The sequence below is a fragment of the Osmia bicornis genome, unplaced genomic scaffold (assembly GCF_907164935.1).
Source record: "Osmia bicornis bicornis unplaced genomic scaffold, iOsmBic2.1, whole genome shotgun sequence".
NCBI classification, from domain to species: Eukaryota; Metazoa; Arthropoda; class Insecta; order Hymenoptera; family Megachilidae; genus Osmia; species Osmia bicornis.
Window position 1 is genome coordinate 19,802 of NW_025791348.1, and position 20,257 is coordinate 40,058.

Genomic DNA, 20,257 nt, shown 5'->3' on the forward strand with positions numbered 1-20,257 from the left:
TGGTGACCAGGCGGCTCAGGTTCTCCTTGTCTCGCAATTTCGCGAGTTCTCCTGCGTTGTCGTGACCTCTTCCAGGTTGAGACTCGCCCATTGAGAGGCTTAGCTCGCCCAAATGTGCGTTGCGGCCTCTGATGACCAAGCGACTCAGCTATCCCACCCATTTCCTGCGTAGCAAAAACACGGTTAGGGAAACAACTCTTCAAGGAAAATTTCACACTGTCGGCGGTGTGTACGCACAGCGGCTGCAGGGTGCCCACCTAATGCATTCTGTACCTTCTGTGGCTAAATGAAATCACCGTCGGCCAAAACGAGCCTGCGCCATGAGCGGAGGTGCGATGGGGTTTATTCGCGACGTTCTTGGGCGACTGAACGCCTTTAGGTCGTCCGAGGGGGTCGATGGGTAAGCAACATCGTGGCTACACAGTATGCTCTCCATCAAGGCCCTTTGGGGTTGCCGGAGGTGTCTGTGGCTGATACGGAGCAAGTTTTTAGTGGGTATTAGGGTACTGTAACGATCCAACTCAGGGAAACCTGTTTTGGTATGTACCTTCGAGTCCTACACTGCCCGAGACCCCTCCTAACCCGACGGGTCCCTCGCGTACGCAAATGTATTTTCTTGCTGTCAAACTAAAAAAAAAAAAAAAAGGTTAGGTTAGGTTAGGTTAGGTTAGGTTAGGTTAGGTTAGGTTAGGTTAGGTTAGGTTAGGTTAGGGTTAGGTTAGGTTAGGTTAGGTTAGGTTAGGTTAGGTTAGGTTAGGGTACCACGGACCTACCTGGTTGTCCAGGTAGGCGGGGAGGTGGTACCCCGACGTGGCGCGTCCCCAGGTGGCGGATAGGGGAATGCTCGCCATGCACTTTTTGGAGTGCATGGAGGGCAGGAGCGAAATAAAATAGCTCCCGCGGACCAAACACTAATACAGGATTGGACTGGCGTTGACGACTTGGCAATCTCCTGGACGAATTCAAAATTTATTTACTACAATGGAACGCACGAATTTAAGAAGAAAAACCAAGTACGGTGCAGGGGGGCTCGGTGACCCCAGTACCGGCTCGGTGGGTGGTGTATGTGCAGGCCCCCCCGAGTCGTCATCCAACGACTGCTCAACGCAGGTGGCAGACCGCCAGGCCTCTGCGTCAGTAAAAGCGACTGGCGAGGAAGGAATGAGGGAGCAGGCTACGCACCTGAGAATAGAAGAGGTGTTCTCTAAGAGACCTAAGGTCAAGAGGACACCCCCAGGAGTGGGAATCGCCAGGGGAGTAGAAAACCCTTTCGGGCGAATGGACTCAGTCGACCTAACGGGAGACGAGGCAGATGAAATGGATGTAAACCAGGCTCCGGATATATCCCGATCGGAGAAGGACGGGAACGGAGAGCGGAGATCCTGGCGACTAACGATTGAAGAGAAAATGGAGTTCAGTCTAAGGGCAATTAAAAAGATATTGGAAACCATTAAAGGACATAATGTGGTGCTCGGGGACTTGATCCTTGGAAACAAGGACGTGGACCCTGTGCTGAGGGAAACATATATCTCACTTGGGTGCTGCCTTGAGGAAGTAGAGGATGTGTTTGACGGACTCAGTGGAGCACAGGCAGAGATGAAGGATGGGAGGAACAGCGAGATGGATTATATACTTACCGGGGAGACGGTGGCTTCACAACATATAACGGCAACCACTGGGACTGACCGGGGTGAACAGGAACCTGCAAAAGAAAAAAATAAAAAGAGTGTTAAGAACATGGGGACGCAGACAATAGACGAGGGGGAGACGGACTTCCCCCCCCCTGCCTGTCATAAGGCAAAAGAGGAAGGAAATCTCACCGCCCACCGAGAACGCAGGTAAAAAGACGAGGTTTACGGGGGATGTGGAAGGGACCCCGGAGGATGTATTGAGAAGGAAGAAGAGGGAAATAGGGCCCGCCGGAGGGGTAAAGACGAGCCAGCCCGCAGAGGAAGAATGGGTAACGGTGAACCCAAAAAGGAAAAAGAGAGGCACCAATAAGAGAGCCAATAAGGATGATGGGAGGGCCGTGAGTGATGTGGATAAGGCACCTGGAGTGAATGTGGGTAAGAAAGGGACGCCCAGAAGGCCTAACAAACCCCTGGCAATTGCCGTGCGGTTTGGAAAAGAGGTTTCCTTTGCAGATGTACTCAAGAGAGTCAAGAACGCGGCTGGCACGGCCCCGGTAGGTGTTAAAGCCGTGAAACAAACGCGTGCAGGAAACCTCCTGATCGAATTTACCCCAGGAACAGATCTGGAGGTGTTTAAAAGGACATTGGACGGGAAATTGGGGCAAGAAGTGGAGGTGGCGAGTCTCCAGCAAAAGATTGATGTGGAGATAAAGGGGATAGATCCTCTTGCAGAGAGAGCAGAAATCCTCGATTCAATAAAGAAGGAGTTGGGCCACGAGGCGGTAGGATCAAGGATCAAAGTCCTGAGAACGGATCCAAGACAGAACAAAATTGCGGTTGTTGAAGGACCAGCAATTGACATGAGTAAACTGGCCAGGAGAGGCAGAATGAAGATTGGATGGACTATAGCAACAGTAAGGGAAGTCCCTCGACTACTCAGGTGTTACCGATGCCACGATTTTGGGCACGTGGCGAGTAGCTGTAGGGGAGGTAAGGAAGGCACAAGCTACTGCAGAAAGTGTGGAGATGTAGGCCACCAGATGAAGGACTGCGAAAAAGAGCCGAGGTGCAGACTCTGCGTGGCGGATGGTCTTCCAGAGAACAGCGTTAGGCACGTAGCGGCTTCTATGAGGTGCAGCAAATATAAGGAGGCAATTAAAAAGGAAAGAGGGCAAAATTAGGCTATTACAAATAAATGCGAACCATTGCAGGACAGCCCACGATTTAATAACGGTCACGTCGAACAAATATCTTGCAGACGTGGTAATAGTGGCGGAACCCTATTGTGTTCCCGACAACTGGTTCGCGGATATGTCTGGCCGGGCCGCGATCTGTGTGACTAACAGGGGTGGTGCAAGCTGTAAAGAACTATCACTGATTACGAGGGATGATGGATTCGTCATTATTAAATACAATGACTATTATATAGTAAGCGTTTATGCGTCACCGAATAACTCGATGCAGGAATATGAATCACTATTGTACTCGCTGACTTCCGCGATTAAAGCGCTTGGCAATAAGCAGGGCGTTATCGTATTAGGGGACTTTAACTCAAAGTCGCCGTTATGGGGATCCAAAAAGTGGTGTAGTAGGGGGAAATTACTGTACCAATTCAGCGGCTCGGTGGACCTCCATCCTATCGTCACGGAAGGGGGTATCACCTGCGAACGGGGCAGCGGTTCGAAGGTGGACATTATGTTCTGCGATAGTAAGGTGCTGGCCATGCTAAGGACATCGGTGGTTCTGGATGATCTGTCAGCGTCAGATCACAAGTACCTATTTCATTCTTACGGGGTTGAGCTCGGGGAGACAGACGCTGCTTCGCCGTTTGACATGAAAAAAGGAAAGTTAGATGAGGAAAAGTTTATGGGTGCCTTTCTGAAAAGATATGGGGACGAGAACTACAGTAAGAGGGCAAGGACGAGCACGACGTACGAGGTCGACAAGTTTATCGAGGACGTAGGTAAACTGGTCAATAGGTACACCAGGTATGTGGGGAAAGATCAGGACAATAGAACACCGGTACCTTGGTGGAATGAGGGCATTGCGGCGAAGAGAACAGCTGCGAATAAAGCCAGGCGGAAATACACGAGGGACAAGGCGAGGAACATGCAGGAAGCCATGGAGAAGTCCCACGAGGAATATAGGAGGTGTAAGTGGGAGCTGAATAAAGAAATCAAACTGGCGAAAAAAGAGAGCTGGGCCAAGCTCCTGTGCGAAGTAGACGCGGACATCTGGGGTAGACCCTATAAAAATATTATGAAAAAGGTTAAAGGGAACATTGCGAAACCGGATGTCCTCAATGCAGATGAAGTGACTGAGGTGGTTGAGAATTTGTTCATCACCAAACCACTACCAGAGGACGCACCCGAAAAAGAAAGAAAAAACGACAGAGACCAAGACAAAGAGAAAGTGAAAGAAGGAGTAGAAGAAGAAAATGAAGGGAAGGAGGACAACGCAGACATAGATACAGAAATAACTTACCTACCTGGGACCGGAAAGATAACTCAGGAGGAGGTACAGAAGATTGCGCGGAAGATGTCGGCGAGAAAGGCCCCTGGCCCAGATGGAGTGACGTCCGCTATAGCAAAAGAAATGGGCATAAAGGCCTCGAAATGGCTGGCACATATCTTTAATGTCTGCTTTAATAGAGGATACTGGCCAACTGCCTGGAAGATTGGTCGGCTGGTTCTATTGCCGAAAGGCAAGAAGAACTCGAAAGCCGAAAGAGCCTATAGGCCTTTGTCTATAATATCCTGCATCGGCAAAATACTGGAGCACACTATCAAGGTGAGAATTGTGCAAGCACTCCAGGAAAACGATCTGGCCCCAAACCAGTTTGGATTTAGGAAGGGCAGATCGACAATGGATGCTATGAGACTAGTGACGCGGCACTGGGAAAGGGCGAGAAAAGATGGCCGGCACTGCCTGATGGTGATGTTAGACGTTAAGAACGCGTTTAACACCGTCAGGTGGAATAGTATCATCAGACGCATGGAGCAGAGGGGCTTCCCAAAAAAGGTAGTGGATTTTCTGCGCAGCTACCTTTCTGATAGGTGGATTGTCTACCAAGGTACAGAAGCTGAGCATAGGTACCAGGTGTTCGGTGGGGTCCCTCAGGGGTCGGTGATCGGTCCTTTGCTCTGGAACATCGTGTACGATGACCTCCTGAGGACCGTAATGGAAGTAGATGTGTACCTGGTTGGGTACGCAGATGATATAGGAATATTAATTGTCGATGAGAATCTAGAGAGTATGGTGAAGAAGGCCGAGAGTACGATCACAGACATGGGTAGGTGGTACGAGATGGAGGGACTTGGACTCGCCCACCACAAAACAGAGGCTATCCTCCTCACTGGCAGGAAGGTGACTGGCCTGAGGATCAATTGTGGGGAATCCATGATCACGACGCGGAAGGAAGCCAGGTACCTCGGAGTGATCCTGGAAGAGAACAGGATGTATAAGAAGCACATCAGTACGGTGAGTGATAGGGCGTTGCAGTATGCTAACAGGCTGGCCCTGCTTACGCCTAACCTATATGGGGCTGGAAACCTGGCCAGGAAATTGTATTACAAGGTGGTAGAGTCGGTGATGTTATATGCGGCTCCTATATGGGCTACGGGCCTCGAAAATAAGGGAAACCTATGGAGGCTAGGTAGTACCCAGCGCACGGCGCTGATACGAGTGGCCAGGGCATACGGGACGGTCTCGGATGACGCCTTGTGTGTCCTTACGGGCCAGGTACCGATAGATCTTATCATCAGAGAAAGGCAGAGGATCTACGATAAGAAAGAGGTAGACCGCGAAGGGGGAACCGCCACAGGGGAAGGGCTAAAGGAGAGAGAGACGAAAACTACGATGGAGGAATGGCAGAGGAGATGGGATGAATCCATAAAGGGAAGATGGACTCACTGCCTTATACCCGATGTTAAAGAATGGGTCTCCTGGGGGCCGGGAATCTTAAATTTCCACCTGACGCAAGTACTATCAGGTCACGGGTGCTTCAGTAGTTTCCTGAAGAAAATAAAGAAAAAAGACGATGACATGTGCTGGTTCTGCCCAGGGAAAGTGGATAATCCTGAGCATTTCTTGTTTGAGTGCAGCAGGTGGAATAGTGACAGGGCGAAGCTTAGCAGTAGTATTCACTCGCGGTTAACTAAAGAGAACTTTATGAACGTGCTAAAAGAGGAAAAAACGAGGTCCGCCTTAATAGAGTACATAAGTAAGACGTTGAAAGATAAAGAAAACTACGAGAGAGAGAAGGAGAAAGACGGGACAATAAGAAGAAGAAGGAAAAGAAAGAGAGGGGAAAGTTTGTGAATGAATGGTATAGGTGGATACTATGCACATACTTATATGGTTTTATTTATTTGTTTATTTATTAACTATTCATGACGTCCTCGATTATTATCTACGTGTTTATTTATTGATAATTTAATTGTCCTAGTGTTTCTGTGAATTCCTCACTCGTGGTTAGGTACGTGCCTCTTAATATGTGTATACGGGTGACCTGTCTGATTATTTATTTATTTATTGATGGACTATTTATGTGTTTGTTGACTATGTATTTATTTATTTATCGACCAGAATTCCAGGTCGTCCGGCGTGCATATACTGATTGGGTACTCGGCCCATTGGTTATGGGCTAGGTGTTAAAGGGAAAGAAACCCAGTGGTTGGCGGTATCTAAGTTTGATGACTTAGAGACTTAAAGACGTTTTATGTAGTTTTATTGACCGTTATTGTTGATTTTACAGAAGTGACTAGGCTAGCCCTATTTTATGTTACGGTGTTGACTATATTTTATTTTATTATATTAATATTTTATTCTTTTTCTTTTTATTATGGTACCTAGTTTCTACGTTGGCTGTCAAAGTCATACCAAATTTGAGTTGTGATGTTAGTTCGGGAGTCCACATTTCGTGGAAGCTCCGTGGGTTTTCGTTGGTGCCGGTTAAGTCGTCCCGCCCCCGATGTAATGCTCACAAGCGGTTCCGGGGGCGTGGTTTCTTCGCGACGAGGCGCCCTGATTGGCGAAATCGAGGTGGGTTTTTTAGTGGGTAAACTACTCTAGTGGGTAGGAGCCCCACAGTATCGGGCACATGCCAACTAGCCCGGTCTGCGTAATGCATTTTTCCCACCTCGTTAATAAAAAAAAAAAAAAAAAAAAAAAGGTTTAGGTTAGGTTAGGGTTAGGGTTAGGGTTAGGTTAGGTTAGGTTAGGTTAGGTTAGGTTGGTTCCCGCTCGACGCGTCGAGGAGAGCGGACGTGTTTCGTGGTCGCTCCGTGGTCAGATTTGCAACGCGGTGGATAGTTTCTTAGATATTCGCGTTTTTTGCTAGAATCATTTTATTATATGTTCGGGAGTGCTAATGTGTCGTTTTTCAGTTAAATAGTGTATTAATTAATTAATAATCATCGAAAACGTGGTGTGCGTGTTACACGGCAGTTCGACGTCGTATTTCCGTTGTTCGGGGCGTTAATTATAAACATTTGACATTATTTAAGAACAATTCTCGTTTATTAAGAACGTTTCGTGGTGTGATTCCGTGTTTTTTGAGTGATTTTATGATTAATTTGTGATTAACTTGGTTAATGAAAGCATGCAGGAACTGACAGGTTCGCAAGATGGCTGCCGTAGTTGAAGAAAGACAGACGGCTGCACGCGCGGCCAGGACCTTGGGTAGAAGAGGACAGACGATGAGAAACTAGGTCAACGGTTTGGTGACGTATTACTTTAATCTTTAATCTTTTATTGCGTTTTTATTCATTTGTTTAACGTTTATTGCGATGATTTATTAAGTGATTTATGTGAAAGTGCGTCGATATTTTTCGATATTTTTTGGTATTTTTCGATATTTCGTTATTATTAGTATTATTAATATTGATCCATTTATTATTACTATTTGGTTGCATGTGTTTGACTGGCACGTTACCCCGCTGTATTATTTAATTATTTTCGTTTATTAATACATTCGATTGTTCGATTTTTCGATTAATCGATTATATTATCTCGTTTATTCGGTGATTGCTCGAGGCATAGCCTTTCCATTTATTCTATCTGTCGTTTTAACGTGTTTATTCTACGTATATTTTATTTTATTTTATTTTATTTTATTTTATTTCTATTTTCATTTATTTTCATGTTCGATTTATTATTTTATTATTCTATTGTTTATGGTGTTTATCTTCTTCACCGTTCGCCGTCCATTATACAGTTATATTTCATTCCGTTTTGTATTTTGTGTTATTCTGTGTTATTTGTTCATTTACTTATTTATTTATTTATTTGTTAGTTATTTATTTATTTATTTATTAAATGCGGTGGGGTGATGTGCATTGATGATTTGTGCAACTCGCGTAATATTGATTATTGTTTATTTTATTCTGTATCATTGACGTCTCTTTCTTTATTTATTATTTATTTAATCGCAACGATATAATTATATAATATATAATGTGCTTAATAAATCTGCGCAATCTACATCTTGTTCCGTTATTTCATTGTTCAATTCATTTATCGTTCCACTGTTATTGCATTTGCCGGTGTTGTTCTTTTATTTTGTTTTGTGAATCTTACCGGTTAATTATCGGTTATCAATGGTTTATGTCAGTGTATAATGTGTGTTCATGGTTTACTTGGCTTGCATTGCTGTTTCGTTGATTAGTTCAAGTTCATTTTCATTATCATTTCATTTTCTTTTATTTTCATTTTCATTTTCTTTTATTTTCATTTCATTTTATATTTGGACGAAGCAGCAGTGTAATATGCTTAAATGAATGAATTGAACAATCCGGGTTTTGTTATTAACTATTAACTATTAACTGTTTTTCTTTTAGTTTCAGTTTCAGTTTCAGTTTCAGTTTCGGTTTCGGTTTTGTTTTAGTTTTATTTCAGTATCAGTATGATTGTTTTAAAGTGTTGCGTGATGAGTGATTGATTGTGATTGTTTTGTGCTCTTGGCGTAGTCTGTTTTGTGTAGTTTATTGTTAGGTGGTGGGTGTTCATTCACATTCACTTTCCTTTCCTTTCCTTACTTACAATTTTATCACATTCATGTTTTCATGTTTTCATGTTTTCATGTTTGCATGTTTTCATGCTTTCATGCTTGTTCATTTCTTTTATTCACACCTTCTTACCTTCTTTATTCCTCTTAATCTTTCAGCTCCTTAACGGTCTCATTCATTCATTCATTGTTCATTCTCTCATTAATTCTGCTCAGTTCTGGTCAATTAAAGTTAATGAATATGATTTATTTATCTTGCTTTAATTCGCTTTCTGTGATGACAAATGGTTCTGTCTATTCAAATGCTTTGATTGTGCGTGATTTTATTATAATCTTGTTATTTAAGTATCCTTATTTATTTACTTATTCGCTTATTATTTATACAGTCTATATACTGGTGTAGTGCTTATTGAACTACGTACTTTATAATTTATCTGGCTTAATTGTCGCTTTAATTACTTTATTTTGAAACGTCATTTAATAATTAGGTCTATTCGCATTTGCATTGACATGAGCATTTGTCATTCACCATTTATCATTTATAATTTATAATTTAACTTATAATGTACCTTGCTGAGGAAATAGGGTGTTGTAGTTAATAAATTCTATGGTTATATATTATTGAATTCATTTCTTGTATTTCGTATCCTATTTAGTATATTCCATTTTGTTTTACATTATATTATGTGATTACATTATTTATATTATGTTGGTTACTGCCTTCATTTTGTACTTTATGACTTATGACTGAATAACTATTGCCTTACTTAGCTCATTTAGTATCTTTAATTGACTACTTCATTGTTTAGTTGTTCATTCTTTTATTCTACTCTGTCAATGTTCATTTATTCTGAAATGAATTGAATTAAAGTAATTGTTATGACTTAGTTTATTTATTTAACTCATGATGGTACAAAGTTCTGTAGTTCTGTAGATTGTATTAATATATTTATGATTTATTTCCATATGGTTATTCTTTATTCTATATTCTATAATTTAATATACTTATATTTATATATATTAGTTATCTGTGCCACATTATCACTGTTATTGCTATTTACTTATTTCATTATCGCTTCTTGATTTGGTTTTGATTGGTTGATTGGTTTTTGATTTGCCTGTGCATTCTTGATATTCATTGGACATTTTGATGTTCTTGATATTCTTTAATTCAATTTATCCACGATGTCTCTCTCTGGTCATAATGTTGCTCTTCCATGACGATGGGCTGTTTCTGTAAATGCAATTAATTTAATATTCATGTCACTAGTATGGGTTATTTCTGTTGTTTATAGTATGTTGCAACTACCTTACCTTGTTTCCTTTCTTTCTCCTTTTCTTTTCCTTTTCAGTTGCAATTCAGCTCTCTTATTTGTTATTTCCTTTAACTAGTCCTTGCATGCTGGTTTTGATACTGCTTTGACACATTGGGGTTGTGATTCTGTAAATAATTGTCGTTGTCATGCGTTATCACATCACTGATTTTACTTTTAATGGTTTTCTACTTTACCTTACTTGTACTTGCTGGTATTCTGCTGTTTCTCTCTTCCTTCCTTGATCCATTCATCCATTCATCCACTCTGATCAGCTGAAGTTGGTGATTTGATTTGACTTGATTTATCTTTATCTTACTTTATCTTAATTTATTTTAATTTATCTTAATTTTGTTATTTTTCTGTGATGCTGAATGGTTTTGTCTATTCAAGTGCTTTGAAGGTGCATGGTTTCTGTTTAATTCACCATTTTAAATGTTAGTTTTTAATACTCTACTTGTTGAGTTATTTATTTATCTCTACGCTATACAGTAGCACAGCGTTAATTGAACTACGCAGTCTACATTTGATTTGATTTATTTGCTATTTACCCACTTTTTTGAAATGTCATGCAATAATCGGTTCTATTTGCATTTGCATTGACATGACCATTTATCATTCACCAAATACCGCTCACAATTTAACTTATAATTTACTTGTGTAAAGGAATAGAGTATTTCATTAATAATCTTCACAGTTATATTTTAGTGAGCCCACTTCTTGAATTTTGTATTCTATTTCATTATATTTCATTTGTTTTATGTTATATGACGTCACATTGCATTGTATCACACTGCGTTACTTTATTATTTACATTATGGTGGTCACGGCTTTCACTTTATCCTTAACGCTTTCCTATTTACTACATTATTTAATTTCTTGAATTAATAACTTCACTGATCAGTGGTTCATTCATTCATTCTTTCATTCTCTCATTTGTTCTTCTTCTGAATTAAATTGAATTGAAGCTATTGTTATGATTTAGTCTAATTGTATGTTCATGGTGGTACAAAGTTTTGTAGATTATATTAACATATTTATGGTTTACTTTTATGCGGTTATTCTATATTTAATATACTTATATTTTATATTTTAATTTATTTGTGTCACGCTATCACTGTCTATCACTATTTTATTTATTTCACTGTCGCCTTCTTGATTTGTCGCCTGTTATATATCCTTGGATATTTTGATTCTTCTTTGTTATTCTTTAATTCAATTAATTCATGATGTCCCTGTCTGGTATTGGTATTGTGTAGTTCTTTCATAACAGGGTGAAAGTGTGCTTTTCTGTGGGAATTAATATGCATGTTATTAAGTTGTGCTATTCCTGTTTATTTTATGGTGCGTTATTACAATTATTATCTTACCTTGCCTGTTTCCTTTTCTGAGTTGACTATCAGGCTTCCTTAATTGGTAATCTTGTTCTTGTTCGTTTTCTTAATGAGTCTTCTTACACTGTTCTGGTTTCTTGCTGACATTCCTTGTTTGACACATTAGGGTTAGGGCTAAGGTTATATTTCTGTAAATTCTGTCACCCGACATCTTTGAAAGTGTCTATTCTATGGTTTATGTTATCTATGGTTATCTATGGTTATACTATCTATGGTTATATTATTTTGAAATTTTGAAATTTTGAAATTCACTCCACTGTATCTTTACTTTATCTTATTCTCTTATTCTGTTTTATATCACATATATTGTGCTGATTATTTTGCTTACACATTATACCTTATACCTTATACTATACTTTACAGATTGCACTTTACATTCCACATTTTCTCTTTTTCTTAATTTCTTAATTTGTAATTTATAATTTCATAATCTCTTCAATTGATGGCTCGTATTTAATATTGTTAATTGTTTATTTATTCATTTTACTTGATTGATCAAGGCCAGTAGATTGATTATTGTTTTTTCTTTTATGATGAATGGTTTTTCTGTGCAAGTGTCTATTTAATTTATCTACAATTGACGGATAATGGTTTGACTGTTAAATATCAGGCTTACTTGTTCGATTATACAATGATGTGGTGCTTAATTAGATACGTGCTTTATATTTGATTTGATTTTGATTTTGATTTTGTTGTTTTATTTATTCTTGATACCTCATATGGCGATCAGTTTCTACTTTCTATTTCTAGTTTCTATTTTAACTACGCAGTTAATGTTTGATTTGTTTATCGCTTTAGTTATTTATCTTAATACCTCATTCAATAATCGGTCCTTCTTACATTTGCACTGATATGATCATTTATCATTTATTATTTACAATTTGACTTATGGTCTGCTTTGACGGGGAAGTGGGTAATTGGGATGATAATCTTTACGGTTATGGTATACGTTCAGTTCAATTTCGGTATTTTGTATTCTATTATATTACATTACATTTCATATTCCTTACATTATATCTCTATTCTTTACATTATATCTCTTTTACCTTATATTAATTTTCTTCACACTACATTACACTGCATTACATTACATTGCATTGCACTGCTTTACATCACGTTACATTACATTATACTGTTTTGCGTCACATTACATTATTTTACATTGTGTTGTTGGATTACGGCCTTCAATTTATAATTTATGTCTTATTATTTACCTCACTCTTCTTTAATATCTTTAATTAACTACTTTACTGTTTTGTCGCTCATTCTTCCATTCTCTCATTTGTTCTTCATTCTGAATTAAATTGAATTGAAGTTATTGTTATTGTTATGATTTAGTTTTAATTATAGGTTCATGGTGGTACAAAGTTTGTAGATTATATTAACATATTTATGTTTACTTTTATGCGGTTATTCTATATTTAATACATTTAATACATATATATTTTATATTTTAATTTAATTGTGTCACGTTATCACTGACTACCACTATTTTATCCATTTCCTGTCGCCTTCTTGATTTGTCGCCTGTTATATATCCTTGGATATTTTGATTCTTCTTCGATATTCTTTAATTCAATTAATTCATGATGTCTCTCCCTGGCATTGGTATTGCGTAGCCCTTTCACAAAAGGGTGACAGTGCCTTTCTGTAGGAATTAATGTGCATGTTATTCAGTTGTGCTTTTCATGTTTATTGTGCGTTGCCACAATCTTTATTTACCTTGCTTGTTTCCTGTCCTTGAGTTGGCAATCAGGGTTCCTTAATTGGTAATTTGTTCTTCTTATCCCTAACGAGTCTTCTTACACTGTTCTTGCTTCCTGTTGACATCCTTGTTTTGACACATTAGGGGTTAGGGTTAAGGTTATATCTCTGTAAATTCTGTCACCTGACATCTTTGAAGGTGGCTGTTCTATGGTTTATATTATCTATGGTTATATTATTTCGAAATTAACTTCACTGTAACTTCACGGTATCTTATTCTTTATTTTGTTTATATTACGGTTTATAATACAGTATATTGTGCTGGTTATTCTGCTTACGCATTTCACTTTACAGTTTGCACCCTACATTTTCTCTATTTCTTGATTTCTTTTGATTTAATTTATTTTATTTTATTTTATTTTATTTATTCCGTAAATTAGTATTAGTTAATACTATTTAGTTGTGTGCTTGTTGGTTGTATGAGATTTACTTGATTACATGCGTTGTTACATGCGTTGTTTGATTTTATTTTATTCTGATTTATTTTGATTCTGATTTTCATCTTGATTTATTTATTTGGTTAAGTGTCTTATGTTATTTGTTTGTTTATTCTAGTTTATTTATTTATTCGGCCTTTCTTTCCTTGGCGGTTGTTTTCCTTATTTTCGGTATTTTGCACAATTTGTTTTCTGCGTCGCGATAATGTGCTTGCGCAATGTGCCTGCACTCCGCGCAATCTGCGGGTTTATATGGGTTACTTCTTCCATAATTGTTATTAATCTGGCTTAATCTAGCTTTATGGTAGGTTCACTTTCTTTATAATTTATATTCAAATTATGTTTATATTTATATTCATATCAATATTTATATTTATATTTATTTTAGTTCATAAATGATTTACATAATAAATAATAATCGCAGCTTGACTCAGTTAATGGGCTAATGGATTTATTTTGACCTCGGCCCGTCTTGAAATTCAACTTGTTGCCTTTTGTCTGAGTATAATTACCTATATCTTTCGCGAATAAGCGTCGTATATCAGACTTATTTTTTGATGGTAAGCTTGATGATAAGCATGATTCCTAGGATTGGGCGGCTGCATGATGGAAAGGTCTATAGTCGGTAACTGTCTAGCGGATAACTGGCGCGTGGTAGGTAACCACTGTGCGACTGATAATTTGTGTGCCGACAATCGTTACGGAGTGAACGGCCGAGTATCATATGGTAGATGGTATATCTGCGGATGGTAACATCTTTGGTGCTGCGGTAGTTGCCGACTAGGGATAGCTTTGCGGCTTATCTTCGAGCAGTATTGCGAGCTTTACTTACGATGCGTTTTGCTAACATTACCTCTCATATGTACTTTACTTCCGGTTTCATTGTGGTGATTTATTGAAAGTTTGTGAAGCATTTTCGCTTTTCGCTTTTGAATATTTATATACTCTGTAATTAATTGTTAATTGATTAATTTGATGGTTTGACGGTTAATTTGATGATGGCTGATGGTTATTGTGGTATGAACTGGGGAATTTTATAAACGTTTGGTATCTATATTTTTTAGGTTTATGGTTACGTTCTTTACTTTTACTTTCCCCGGTTTCCTATCTTAGTTGACATGGTCATGGTCATCGGTCATCTGTGATGTGATGTGGTACGAAGTGATAAGGGATAAGTTTCAATTAAGCTAAATCAATTGAACTTTCTAATTTGAACGTGCGGACGTGATTGCCGTGACAGTGCGTGTTTCAGTATGCTACATTGAGACGCGTTGCAGTGTATTTGTTAAAGTGGTACTATTATTTGCTTATTTGCTTAGTTTTATGCATTACATTATATATATATTATATACAATTACTATATTATTATATTATATTATTATATCATGTTCATATTTGTATTTGTATTTTATCATATTTATATCCCTATATTTTATATTTTATTTCATTTTTATGGTTAGGTTAATATTTATGCTTACTACATTCAATCTTCAATCTTCAATCTTCAATCTACAATACACGTTTAGGTTACAATCAATTTATGACCAATTTAGATATTGAATGTATTATATACTATATTATATTATTATCCCAGACCTTGGATTGCATCCGGTTATTTGAGTTGTATTAGTGTATTAAGCCATACTTAGTTAGCACTATGCGCTAGATTGTATTGTAGTGTATTATATTATTATTATATAATTAACTTCTTATCTTATATTATATTATTATAATTGAGTAAATAAGTGTACAGGGTGACTAACAGTGGCATATGGCATAATGTATTGAATTGCATTGAATTAAATGACGTGATTCTGATTATTAATATGTGCTTGTTTATTCACCGTACCTGCTGTGATTATATATTCTATATTCTATATGCTCTATATTCTTTATTTCTTGCTTTATTTTATATTCCTTTTGGGTCATTCTGACATGCTTCAGGAACTTCTTTCTCCAACTATATGTTCAGGATTCGTGTTTGTAATATCGCTCACTGCTCATTTGTAGCTTTTCGTACCCCTTCAGGACAATGTTCTGCATGTTATGGCTAACGTAATTCCAGTACAGCTGTGACGGATGATGGATTTGTGAGATTTGAATATTTATAGTACTTTATGCAATCTTTTGTACATTATCCTATCTTAATTGCAATTCAAATTTTGATTTTGATTTGGAAAGTGTTAGTTTAGTATTAGTTGATATGGTGGGTGCTCAGAGAGGCATACGCTGCAGTAGTCTTTCTTTCTTGCATGATACAATGTCTTTATTGTTTTCTATACATATATACACATATGCATCACGGTTCCTCAAATTCTCTGAAATTCCTGATTTTCTGGACCGTGGATCTCATTCGAACTTCTTATAACAATGTCTGGGTTGGTTTTGGTACTCATATGTTTTCCATATGTTTCTCTATTAATCGGGAATAAAAGGGGTCTTAATGGAATTGTATTATTTAAATTGACTATAATATGAGGAGTTTAATTAGCTATCTACATTAGTATACTTTATTAAATTTGTTAAATTAATTACATTTGGCATGTTTGCTACATATATAAATACATACGTTCACAATAAATTTTGATCTATTTTCTTCATATCAGAGATTAGTTTTCTTCTACTTCCATATTTGGGTTAGTAACATTACAGTAGTATGTGATGTTTATTATTTGATTAGTTTTGTTCAACACGCGCTGTATTACATTGATTTACATTGATTTACTTTATCTGTATCAGTATTAACTTAAATTTAATATCATACTTATCGGAGCGGTATGATAATTCAGTAACAATATACGCAATTTATAACTATTTACATTGATTTGATCTGCTCCATGTTTTAGGCTGATATACGTCTCATGTTGCTTCTCATATTATGACAGATGGGTATTTTCTTCTCCGATTTTCTTCTCCTATTAATTGCTACGTTTTGCCTCCACTTTATTGGCTGGCGTAAAGGTTTCCTGCAAACAGATTAATATTATTGTTCACGGTTTAATATTAACATCTCACTTTCTGATGGTAATAGTCTATCTCTTCCTATTATGTTCACCATCATTCATGTTATAGGATATATATTGCTACTTGCCTTTATTTATTGATGATTTGCTAAAGATAATTAATAATGTAATAATTTAATTATTGTTCATTGCCTGCATGTGATGATTTGATTGTTTCTTCACCATCTTTGCTTGTTAATCAAGTTTGAGGTCACGGTTGTGGGTAACGTTCCTGCAAGCAGACTTAAGTAGTTTCAATGGTTCCGAACAGTAATTTCAACTGTTAATGTTACATTATGCTCACCATCTATTTCTTCTTTCTTCTTTCTGCTTTTATTTTTAGCCGATCTTCCCCTTTTGAAGATGGTGCTTTTCCCATTAATTGACAGGATAGGAATATATTATGTATTGTATACGATTGGCGTTAGCACCATTAATGGGCCTGCTCAAGTTTTATGTAGCTCGTCTTCTAAGCACATTTGTTCATTGCAGGGTTGTTGGTCACACGTAGCACAGTCTGATCACAATCTTGATGGACTTTAATTTATACTATCTTGGTTGTCTTGGGTAGCTGGGCCTCGCAGGAGGGATTCCCAGCTTCGCTGACTCGAGCACTTCATATGAGCTCTCAGTTCAATTCTTATTATCTTATTATCTGTAATTCATCTTGATAATTTTAATAGATGATTATAAGGAATTCCTCACGCATGCATTCATTCATTACATACATACATTTACTCATTATGCTACTTGACGTACCCTTTCTTTCTTCATGGTGATCTTGTCTCTTCAATGTGGTGATGCGTGTGTCTACTCTGCATCAGAATCTGTTGTTTCTGGTTATGTTTTATTGCCCTTTACTGCTGACAATAATTATCAGCGTTTGTGTTTACCTCATCTCTTATGACTGGTATTTGCTATCTGTTGTCTATAATCTTTTCTTTACTTACATTCTTTACATTCTTGGTTTACATTCATTTTCATTTTAATTTCTAGTTCATCTTGAACTTATTTTAAACTACCTAATTGTATTGTGTGTTGGTACTAAATGTTAAATACTCTTTACTGTTTACTATTCATTTCATTTCCTGCTGATTGGTTACTTGGCCGTATGTTTGACGTTTCAGCTTTTTGGTGGTTTTGTTGGTTATATGCTTGGCTTGCCTTTTATGCCGAGTTCACATGTGCTCGCTTGCTTACTCTAGTACTATGCATCTTATGTTCCGTTCACATGTTCTCATGTTCTTAAATGTGTTCTCAAATGTTCTCATGTGTATATATGTATATATGTATATATGTTTATATTTATATATTTATTTATTTATTTATTACTTGCTTACTCGTTTGTTTTACTGATTATTACTGTTTACTGTTACTGTTTCTTTCTTTCCTTATTTTAACGGTTTCTTATCTGTTCCTTTTGACTTTTCATTAATTGCATTGTTGCACTGGATGCATATATATGTTGATTCCTTGTTGTATTTTGTGAATGTGTTATTTAGTTATGTTTAACAATCATCATGTTCAATTATGCTTGCATTCATCTGTCATCTTCATGGTCCGTCTATGGGTCCACCTATCCATGGGCTTCATGGGCTCATGGATTATTATTCATTATTCATCATTTATCATTTATTATTTATTATTATTTTGTTGCTTATCATGAGCGTGTGAGTGTTTAAGCGTTTGTGCACGTGAGTGTAAAGTGTGTATGGGACAAGTCATCGAGGATTGCAGCCTACGAAGATATGGCACGGCCAACTGGGAAGTGGATGTCCCAGTTCCTGGCCGTGTTGAAGAGCAAGCCCTGTTAAGCAGGTGAACACATGGGGCGATCACCCGTTGAGCAGGAGCTCCGGTTCCTGGTCGTGGCCGAAGAGAAAGCTCCTGACCTCGCTTTGCAGGCTGGTGAAGACATGGCGCGATCACCCGTTGAGCAGGAGCTCCGGTTCCTGGTCGTGGCCGAAGAGAAAGCTATCCTGACCTCGCTACGGCAGGCTGGTGAAGAGAAGGCACAGTCAGTGCGGGTTGGTGTGATCCCTGAGGATATCCCCCCGTTGCTGACCGTTGCCGATGGCGCGATCACCCGTCGAGCGGACGTGCTCCGGTTCCTGGTCGGGTCGAAGAGCAAGCCCTGACCTCGCATTTGCAGGCTGGTGAATGGATGGCGCGACCACCCGTCGAGTTGGGTATCCTCTGGTTCCTGGTCGTGGCCGAAGAGCAAGCCCTGACCTCGCATTCGCAGGCTGGTGAATGGATGGCGCGATCACCCGTCGAGTTGAGTGTATCCTCCGGTTCCTGGTCGTGGCCGAAGAGAAAGCTTCCTGACCTCGCTACGGCAGGCTGGTGAATGGATGGCGCGATCACCCGTCGAGTTGAGTGTATCCTCCGGTTCCTGGTCGTGGCCGAAGAGAAAGCTTTCCTGACCTCGCTACGGCAGGCTGGTGAAGAGAAGGCACAGTCAGTGCGGGTTGGTGTGATCCCTGAGGATATCCCCCCGTTGCTGACCGTTGCCGATGGCGCGATCACCCGTCGAGCGGACGTGCTCCGGTTCCTGGTCGGGTCGAAGAGCAAGCCCTGACCTCGCATTTGCAGGCTGGTGAATGGATGGCGCGACCACCCGTCGAGTTGGGTATCCTCCGGTTCCTGGTCGTGGCCGAAGAAAAAGCTTCCTGACCTCGCTGCGGCAGGCTGGTGAATGGATGGCGCGATCACCCGTCGAGTTGAGTGTATCCTCCGGTTCCTGGTCGTGACCGAAGAGAAAGCTATCCTGACCTCGCTACGGCAGGCTGGTGAAGAGAAGGCACAGTCAGTGCGGGTTGGTGTGATCCCTGAGGATATCCCCCCGTTGCTGACCGTTGCCGATGGCGCGATCACCTGTCGAGCGGACGTGCTCCGGTTCCTGGTCGTGTCGAAGAGCAAGCCCTGACCTCGCATTTGCAGGCTGGTGAATGGATGGCGCGACCACCCGTCGAGTTGAGTGTATCCTCCGGTTCCTGGTCGTGGCCGAAGAAAAATCCTGTGCTTTATCGTACAGGTTGAAAATATCCTACCGCTTGATCGGAGGTGTAACGGCGTGGATCCTCAATCCCTTATAGCTTGATTGTGCGCATGGCGGATTGAGGGTGGACGAAAGCGTCGATGTAAGCTAGGGAGCCGAAGCGCCGTTGCGGCTATCGCTGGTTCATGTTATATATCCCCAAAGGATGAAACGGTTCTGGCGGCCTACGTTAGGGGAGAGGTTTTTAGTGGGTAGTGTATCAGGCTGCGGATGCCCCTTCTGGGCGCCGCTAGGTCGCCCCTTCTGGGCTGTGACCTTATTTTTTGAGCCCACCCTTTAGGGTAGGGCTGTCAGGTTGCCCCTTCTGGGTTGCCTCTTTGGGTTTGCCCTCACCAATGGGCGCCAGGCCCCCCTTCAGGGGATACGAGTCCCACACTGCCCGGGCCCTCACCAGCCGAATAGAGTGAATGGGGACAACCCGCGCGTGCATAAAGGCATTTTCCTCTTCTATTTAAACAAAAAAAAAAGGGTTAGGGTTAGGTTAGGTTAGGTTAGGGTTAGGTTAGGTTAGGTTAGGTTAGGTTAGGTTAGGTTAGGTTAGGTTTAGGTTAGGTTAGGTTAGGTTAGGTTAGGTTAGGTTAGGGTAGGTTAGGTTAGGTTAGGTTAGGTTAGGTTAGGTTAGGGTTTAGGTTAGGGTGTAGTTAGGTTA

General features: G+C 39.4%; 2 long non-coding RNA genes across 2 annotated transcripts; both read right to left on the reverse strand.

Annotated features, from left to right (window-relative positions):
• Window positions 1–9,508: 9,508 nt before the first annotated feature.
• On the reverse strand, window positions 9,509–12,346 carry LOC114871856. The gene is made up of 4 exons (XR_006830417.1): window positions 11,321–12,346; window positions 10,148–11,240; window positions 9,952–10,078; window positions 9,509–9,871 (listed from the first exon to the last, which is right to left on the reverse strand). It is a non-coding gene; the product is annotated as an uncharacterized LOC114871856 (long non-coding RNA).
• Window positions 12,347–16,696: 4,350 nt separating this feature from the next.
• LOC123989056 lies at window positions 16,697–17,766 on the reverse strand. The gene is made up of 3 exons (XR_006830418.1): window positions 17,307–17,766; window positions 16,852–17,202; window positions 16,697–16,779 (listed from the first exon to the last, which is right to left on the reverse strand). It is a non-coding gene; the product is annotated as an uncharacterized LOC123989056 (long non-coding RNA).
• Window positions 17,767–20,257: the final 2,491 nt, after the last annotated feature.